Genomic DNA, 8,949 nt, shown 5'->3' on the forward strand with positions numbered 1-8,949 from the left:
TAGAACCGCTCGACGGCGGCGCGCTCACCCACTGGAGAGCGCGCGCTCCAGTGAGGGGACCTACGGCGGCGCCGGTCAGATCTAGGGTTTAGGGAAAGTGTCCACCGCAGCGCGTGTGAGGTGCATAGAGCACCACTGTGGTGCCGCTCGATGGCGCTGCGCGCGGATTCAGCCGCACGCATGCACCAGCGAAGGGCACCACGGCGGCGCCACCACGCTTTCTTTCTCAGGCCATCGTGGTTCGGAGTGAGAGTGGGAGAGAGAGCCAACGCCGCGGCGAAGAGAGAGAAGAGAATGAGAAGAATGACCTAGGGTTCGGGCGCGCGGCCATCATCGCCGTTTTTATATCCACCGAGAACGATGGACAACCGTCCGATCGCGATGAACGGCTGAGAGCCATCGGGCCAAATACAGCCCAGGCGGGGAAGGAGAATCCTGACCCAGGTTCTGGGCTAGACACGGGGGAGCGGGCCCACGTGCGCTCTGTTGGGCCGCTGCTGGACCGTGAGCACGGGCGCGTGGGCAGAATTTCGTTGCTGGGCTGAGCACTGTTTCAATGGGCTAGGCTAAATGAACAGTACAAACTGAGTTAATGTTTTATTCATTTTTAGAAGCAAATTTTAATGAGTTTTTTTGTCTAGTTTCAATCTCTGTCAAAATTTGAACCAATGGGATAATTTTTTCAGAGAGTAGATTAGTACAGTGAAATGCTTCTGAAAAGTAGACAAATAATTTTTTTATGTTTCCGTTGCAATATTAAAGTTTATTATCTTCTAATTAAATTTGAATCAACGGGAGAATTTAATTTGAAGGGTAGTTGAATTTTATTCAGTAAATTATAATATTGTTGTTTTTCTGACCAACGTTGATAATATCAATATTATAATGTTCATTAATAAGTTTTTCATACATTAATTCTATTTCTGTCCAACGGTGATATAGAATTAGTGTATTACAATGTTGTATGTTTTAATTTTGATCAACGTTAAATTAAAGCATGCAATTATGATGTCATATTTTCTCACTATCTCTGACGGTGTTTTTTAGACTAAACCTAATGGCTTTTATCTCGCACATACCACCTCTTGAAGGGGGCAACTACAGGGTATGGCAAGAGAAGTATGAACTAGCACTTGCGTTGTTTGAAAATGACCTAGCGCTTACCTCCCCGTGCCCGACTGAGCCAGTGGACCTGGAGAGGGAAGATAATGAGACTGATGCTGATTTCACTGCTCGGCGGTGAGATCATGCAGAAGTACGGATGAAGTATGATCTCGAACGCAAGAAATAGAACATTTCAAACCGCAAGTGCTTGATGGTGGCTAAGTCCATAATTTTAGATGCAATAAGAGGGTCTATCCCAGATTGTGATACCGCCACAGAGTATCTTAAGAAGGTGGAGAGTTAGTTCACTGGCTCTTCAAAGGCTTATACAAGCACCTTAATAAAGAAATTATTCAATGAGAAATACTCTGGTGGAGTTATAAGAGAACACATATTGAAGATGAGCAACACGGCATCCAAGCTCAAGCCAATAGATTTGGGGCTCAAAGATAAGTTCCTGGTTCATTTGGATTTTGCTTCCTTGCCGAAACAGTATGAAACTTTTGTTGTTAACTACAACATGCAGCCCAATAAGTGGGATATAGAGAAGCTCATCGCAATGTGTGTTCAAGAAGAGGAGAGGCGGAAAAGCTCACAGGGTGACTCTGCTAACCTTGTGAAGGACAACAAAAAGAAGAATTTCAATAAGAATACCAAACCTCAATGGAAAGCCCCTCAGAATGATCACCATCCGAAGAACAACAATGCTCAAGTTGAGAAGGATCAGTGTAAATGGTGCAAGAAGCATGGACATTACCAGAAGGACTGTCCAGACTTCTTGAAGAGCCTTCTAAAGAGAGGGATTCCGTACGAGGACCCTACAAAGAGGAGAAAGAAGAATTAAAGTTACAAATGGAGTTAAAGTTGAAGTTGAAACCATTGGAGATCTCTCTCTAGAATTAGTTGATGGTTTTGTGCTTAAGCTTTCAGATGTTCTATATATACCCTCTTTGTGAAGAAACTTAATAAGTGTTTCATGTTTAGATGACGATGGATATGATTGTCGTTTTGGTAATGGCAAATAGTAGATTGCTTTATAATAATAAATGTGTTGGTCTTGCCTTCCGACAAGACAAGCTTTATTTATTATCACTTTCTGAGAATGTGAATGATGTAAGTACTGAGAATGAAAATGTCTCTTCGTCTATGAATGCAAGTAATAAGCGGAAGAGAGTTCAAGTTGTATCATCAAAATTATGGCACTGTCATTTAGGCCATATTTCGAGGGGGGATAGAGCGATTGATTAAGAAATCAATTCTTTCACCTTTAGAATTTTTAGATTTAGAGCAATGCATTGATTGCATAAAAGGAAAGTATATTAAGAAAATAAAGAAAGATACCAAACGAAGCGCAGGAATTTTAAAAATAGTTCACATAGACATCTGTGGTCTTTTTCCTGTGATGGGTGTGGATGGTTATGATTCATTTATAACATTCACATATGACTATTCTCGTTTTGGCTATATTTATCCAATTAAGAAAAGATCGGAAGCATTGGATAAATTTAAGATATTTAAGGCTGAAGTAGAAAATCAGCACAACTTAAAGATTAAGGTAGTAATGTCCGACTGTGGGGGTGAGTACTACGGTCAACACACCCCATATAGCCAAGTTCCTGGACCCTTTGCAAGGTTCTTACAGGAAAATGGCATAGTAGCCTAGTATTCTGCACCGGGCGAGCCTCAGCAGAATAGAGTAGCTAAAAGACGCAACCATACCTTAATGGATATGGTGAGAAACATGATAAGTTACTCTACCCTACCGATAAGTTTATGGATGGAGGTGTTAAAAACCGCTATTCATATTCTTAATCGAGTGCCAAGCAAGTCGGTGCCTAGAACGCCGTATGAGTTATGGACAGGAAAGGAACCCTCACTTAACTATTTACGTGTGTGGAGTTGTCCAGCTGAGGCAAAAGTTTTTAACCCAAACATAGGGAAGCTAGACTCTAAGATAGTCAGTTGCCATTTTATTGGCTATCCAGAAAAGTCAAAAGGTTATCGCTTCTATTGTCCTGATACACAAACGAAGTTTATAGAAATAAGACATGTTGTCTTCTTGGAGGATGATATGATCAAGGGGAGCATGGTAGCACGAGAAATTAGTTTTGAAGAGAAGCGGGTATACGTGCCCACTCCTATGGTTCGGGAGCCATTCTTCACGCTACCTATTGTTGCTGTACCAACAGTGCAAGACACTATAGTAACAGCACATGTTGGTAGTTCTCCTATGGCAACAATGAATGAACATGAGAAACCTGTCCTTCAGGATCCCCTAGAACCCGTTGTCACACATGAGGGAGAGCAACAACAGCCTCATATAGAACAAGCGTCATCTAACGAGGCCCCTAGAAGGTCTCAAAGAGTTAGGAGATCAGTCATTCCTGATGACTATGAAGTTTATGAATGTGAGAAATTTCAAATGGAGGGTGATCCCACCTCATTTGAAGAAGACATGAGAAGGGCTCACTCATCCAAGTGGCTTGAAGCCATGAAAGATGAAATAAAATCAATGAAAACCAACGGTGTTTGAAACTTCGAAACAATTCCTAAATGAGCCAAGATAGTAGGCTGTAAATGGGTCTACAAAACTAAACATGACTCTAAAGGAAATATAGAAAGGTTTAAAGCACGACTTGTGGGAAAAGGTTTCACGTAAAGAGAAGGCATAGATTACAATGAGACATTTTCTCCAGTCTCATGTAAGAATTCTTTTAGAATCATAATGGCGCTTGTAGCACATTATGATTTAGAATTACATCAGATGGATGTAAAGACGGCGTTCTTAAATGGGGATCTACAGGAAAATGTTTACATGGCACAACCAAAAGAACGTATAGGATGCCGTCTGAAGAAATCCATTTACGGATTAAAACAAGCTTCAAGACAGTGGTAATTGAAGTTTGATAGTACAATAAGAAAGTTTGGGTTTCAAGAAAATGTAGAGGACAATTGCATTTATACAAAGTTCAAGAATAAGAAATACATTTTTCTAGTCTTGTATGTGGATGACATCTTGCTCGCTAGCAGTGATGTTAATCTACTACTAGAAACAAAGAAGTTCTTGCCCTCGAAGTTTGATATGAAGGATCTCGGTGAAGCTTTATTTGTCCTAGTAATAGAGATTCACCGAGATAGAGAAAAGGGAATTTTAGGATTATCACAAAAGGCATACTTAGAAAAAGTTCTAAAGAAATACAGTATACAAAATTATAAGTCTTCACCTGCTCCCATAGTCAAGGGCGACATATATGGGGAATTTCAATATCCTAGGAACCAATATGAGATCGATCAAATGAAAGCGGTTCCATATAGTTCAGCTGTCGGAAGTTTACAGTATGCTCAAGTATGTACTCGCCCTGACTTAGCATTTGTTACCAGGTTACTTGGTAGATATCAGAGTAATCTAAGAATAGAACACTAGAAATTAGTAATGAAAGTTTTGCGTTACCTGCAAGGTACGAAGGGTCTCATGCTAACGTACAGAAGATCTGATTCCCTACACATAGAGGGTGAAAGGTCCTTGTTTGGTTTTGGTAATTGAGTGACAACTTAGGTGGACTAATTGTGTTTATGTGAGATACACAGGTGATTAGTCCACAGGTACATGTGTATGAGCAACATATGCCATAGAGGTGAAAATGGCTTGGAGATGTTGCAAAGCTCACACATGTGATGATGAAGGAGCTTAAATGCACATGAGACATGACATTGAGTCATGTGATCAAGGTGGAGAAGATCAAGACAAGACTTGGCTTGATGGACCGGTTGCAAGCGTGAAGGGCAAGTCGAAGGCTTTGGAGTGATGGACCGCGTGGCGGTGAAGCTTGAGCAAGACTTGGCGCCGATGAACAATGGCAACGGTGAAGAGCAAGTAAAGTCAAGATCGATGAACCAATATGATCACATGATGATATGAAGTGGATCATATCATTGTTGATCATGTTGGTGCATGTGTTGCATCAACATTGAAGGAGATGGAATGGAATGCGCAAGGCAAAGGTATAACCTAGGGCATTTCATTTCACCGGTCATAGGTGTGTAGAGAAGTTTATGACCGGGTTTAGGATAGATGGCCGTACTATCAAGAGGGGCAAACTTGTTTGTATATCGGTCATCTAGTGCCACTCGAGTGATCTAACTTTGCATCGTCGCTAGGATCGAGTGGCGTGGCAAGTTGAGTGGCTAACATCCTTTGGGAAATGATTGTGAAAAGCTAACACACATACACATGGTGGTGTACACTTGGTGGTGTTGGCACATTTACAATGGAATGCCTATTTTCTATTGCGCCGGATGCAAATTCTTGTGGTTGGCACATTGGAGCAAGAGTGAAGAAGTTAGAAGTGAAAACGAGTTGATCGCGAAGACGCTGGCGTCGGTCAACTGACCGGACGCTAGGTCTAAAAGCACCGGACGCTGGCCGGGTGCGTCCGGTCAGGCTGACGTACGGTGACACAGAAGCTGGAGTGTGACCGGACGCTGGGTTGCGTCCGATCACGTACGACCGGACGCGTCTAGTCGAAGAAATACGCCTCGGGGAGCTTACTGGAAACGACCGGACGATGAGGTCCAGCGTCCGGTCAGTTGAAGCTACCGCGTCCGGTCAGGACAAGTGACCGTTGGAATCGGGACACGTGGCCGTCTGTGGGCGACTGGACGCTGAGGTCCAGCGTCCGGTCAACACGACCGGAGCGTCCGGTCAGCCCGACTTTTGCCCAGTGAAGGGGTAACGGCTAGTTTAGCCCTTGGGGCTATAAATAGAAGTGGCTCTCGGCCATGGCAGGAGTGGAGCACCTTGGGGGACTTTGTGTCCATGCTTGAGAGTGCTTAGGAGCCCTCCATCTCACACATACTTGACAGCGATCATCCGATTATGTGATTGAGCGATTCTAGTGCGATTGCATTGTGAGGTTGCATCGAGTAGCACTAGGTGATCGAGTTGCAAGCCGGTGGTGCTTGTTACTCTTGGAGGTTGCCACCTCCTAGATGGCTTGGTGGTGGTCTCCGTCGAAGCGCGCAAGAAGCTTGTGCGGCGCTCCGGAGAAGTGCTTGTGAGGGGCATTGTGCTCGCCCCGCGGGAGCCGCGAAGAGCAACTCTAGTAAAGCGTGTCATTGAGCTACCCTCACTTCTAGGGTAGGTTCTTGCGGCGCCCGACGTGCGGGCTTAGCGGGTGATGCTAATTAGCCGCCGAACCACCAAGTGAGCGGTCGACACAATGGGGACTAGCGTGTTGGCAAACACGTGAACCTCGGGAGAAAAATCATCGTGTCAACCTTATTCTTCCCGTTGGTTTGCATCCCCGTTACACAAGCTTGCAATTACTTTTATACATATTAAGCTTGTGTAGTTGCTCTTGTAATTAGATAGCTTATGTAGCTTGCTAATTACCTTCTTGCTTGTGTAGCATAGAAGTAGCTTCCTTGCGTGGCTAATTTGGTTTTAGTAACCTCGTTAGTCACATTGCTTAGTTTGTGTAGCTAAGTTTTTGCGCTCTCTAATTAGGCATTGGTTGCCTTGTTATTGAGCATTGCTAGTGAGCTTAGTTAGCTTTGTGCTTTTGCTTACTAGCATGTGTAGATGCTCCCTTGTTGCTTAAAGTACTAGTGGCATAGATTTGCGTAACCTTGCTCCTAGAATTGGTTAGGTGAGCTCTAGCTAGCCCGGTACCTTTGTTGCTTGATTAGTATCTTTGGAAGGTGCTAGAGAACATAGATAGAGGGGTGTAGTCTTGGCTAGACCGATAGTTATAATTCCGCACTTGTTTCGGTTAGCCGACGTGATTAATTTTAGAAAAGACTATTCACCCCCCCCTCTAGTTTGCCATCTCGACCCTTCAGAGGGGTATACAGATTCTGATTATGCGAGAGATGACAGAAAATCCACGTCAGGATACATATTCACTCTCGCAGGAGGAGCTATATCATGGAAAAGCTCAAAGTAAACCGTCACTATATCGTCCACAATGTTTGCCGAGTTTGTAGCATGTTTTGAGGCCATAGGGCAGGTGAATTGGCTGAAAAAATTCATGCCTGGGTTGAAAGTGGTAGACGACATACATAAACCACTCAAGTTATACTGCGATAATAATCCAGCAGTATGTTATGCTCACAACAATAAGTCAAGTGGTGCTACCAAACACATTGACATAAAGTATTATGTTGTGAAAGACAAAGTCCGAGATCATATAATTAGTCTTGAGCATATAAGAACAGAAAAGATGTTCACGGATCCGCTTACAAAAGGCTTACCACCCAGCGTGTTCAGAGAACACTTAGCCGGCATGGGTTTAAGAGAAAGCATATGATTCCTAGATAATAAGGGCTTAGTTGAGAATCTGTTTCAAAACAGAGAGGTGCATTGTAGCTGTTTAATCTAATGGCAACTGACCGTGACGATGAGGCACGCTCTATGCACTGATCTGTGATGAAATGAGAACAAGATAAAGTAAGTAAGTTGAGTTTAAGTCATAAGGTGAGATCAAGGGGAAGAATGTTATATGATCTCTATCAATTGGCCCAACGGCTAATTAGGCCCTTGGATCCGCGTCCTGATCGGGGGCGCCCAACCGTTCCATGGTTGGTGGGCCCCCGTCGCACAGCGCCATAAAAGGGGAGGTGGGGGCCGGGGCACAAGGTACGAGGTTACCTAAGCCACTAGACACCCCACCTACAGTCCCTAAACCCTAACCGATCTAAGAGGGGGTGCTGCCAGCGACGGGAAGACCACCACCGGCCACTGCCGCCTCTGCACCGTCGCCACCGCGACAGCGCCTTCACCGTCGGGCTTTACCGCGCCACCGACGAGCAACCTCATGACTAGCTCGTCTTCTACGAAGGCGGCCGATGATTTGCACTTCCGCAACCTCTCTCTTTCTCTTCCTCTTTCTCTCTGTTTATCGTTTTAGTTTATGTTCTAGGGTTTACACTTCATCAAATATCAATAGGTATGCTAGTGATTCTATAATATTCTATCATAATATTATCGGCACCAAGCTTTGAGGCCAATTCTAAAACACATTAAAGAAAGAAATCTAGGAACGGATAATTGTTGTTGATGACATGGGTAGTGTATTATATTCCACCTACCTAGTACAAACTTCATTCAAATTATAAATCATTCTAACTTTCTTAAATAGTAAAAGTATCTCAAGTTTAGCAAGTTGTCTCAAATCCTGGAGGAGGCACGAGACTGGTCACTGGCGGGGTACAGGAAGCTTAGCGCGTTGCTCATGTTGCTGTAGAATGGAGGGAGTTCTATTGCTTTGTCCCAAAATGAGGTTTCTAATATCTCCTAGTTAGGGCCAGTTTGGTTGCCGAAAAATCTGGCAAAACGTTACTGTAGCGTTTTCGTTGTTATTTGGTAATTAGTGTCCAATCACGGTCTAATTAGGCTTAAAAGATTCGTCTCGTGGATTTCGTCTAAATTGTGTAATTAGTTTTATTTTTTATTTATATTTAATGCTTCATGCATGCGTCCAAAGATTCGATGTGACGGGGAATCTTAAAAAATTTAGCATTTTGGGAGGGAACTAAACAGGGCCTTAGTTATCAGTTATCGGTACATTATCAGTCGGGTGCCTGTTTTACGTACCTGTAACCTAAATTCTACTCCCTCTATGAAATACGTGCAAACGCACGCGGTCGTGAAAAAAAGAATATAAGTTTGATCAAATTTGAAGATTCCTGCTTTGCCAATTTAAAACCGAGAGTGGATCCCATGTTCGCTTGATGATATTAGTCATATTTATCAGTTATAATAAAGTATTTTCTCTCCCAACAAAACAATATTAGCCAGCTTATAAACCACGTGATCAAGCGAACGTGCCGTAGCGGATACGGCTA

This window comes from Miscanthus floridulus, chromosome 7, assembly GCF_019320115.1.
Source record: "Miscanthus floridulus cultivar M001 chromosome 7, ASM1932011v1, whole genome shotgun sequence".
Taxonomy (NCBI): Eukaryota; Viridiplantae; Streptophyta; class Magnoliopsida; order Poales; family Poaceae; genus Miscanthus; species Miscanthus floridulus.